Raw genomic sequence first — 608 nt, 5'->3', positions numbered from 1 at the left:
TTTCCAAAACTGACTTTAATCTCGTAGCCGTAAAACAGATACCGTAAAACTTCACCAGGACACTGCAAGTTGTTAAGGCACTTCAGTACCTTCCTAACTGTGATAGACATTTCCTTAGATGTTTAAAATGACCATAGAACATAGATACGCTTCCCTGAGCATATTGTCCCTGTTTCTTCACGTAACGGTTCAGCAGTAACTGACTAGCAACACAAAAGTAACCGGCTGCATCCCTACCAAGAACAGAAGTCAGATAATTGCAGCCTGTAGTCCCAGGCTTGTCTGGAAAGAATCCGCCCCTTTCCCAAGCAGTTCTGTTCCTCAGAGCTGACTGCCGCCAGCTGCTCTGCTCTCCTCTGATGCTGTTACAGCGAGATCCCAAAGCAACTCAACACTGATGTAATAAATTGTGAATGGGAATTTCCTTTGCTAGGGCGGTCTGCCTCTTCTGCATGAGAACAGTGCCACTACTGCACTGAAAAGCAAGAAAACAATGGCACACGCAGCCTGTTCTTTTTAACCCTCTGCAACCGTTCCTTTTTTTTTTTTTTTTTTTTTTTGTCTCTCTGTCTCTACCTGTATTTTCTTCTTGATTCTACTTGCAGAGA

This window comes from Nesoenas mayeri (assembly GCF_963082525.1).
Source record: "Nesoenas mayeri genome assembly, chromosome: 2".
NCBI classification, from domain to species: domain Eukaryota; kingdom Metazoa; phylum Chordata; class Aves; order Columbiformes; family Columbidae; genus Nesoenas; species Nesoenas mayeri.
This window is presented reverse-complemented; position numbering follows the sequence as displayed.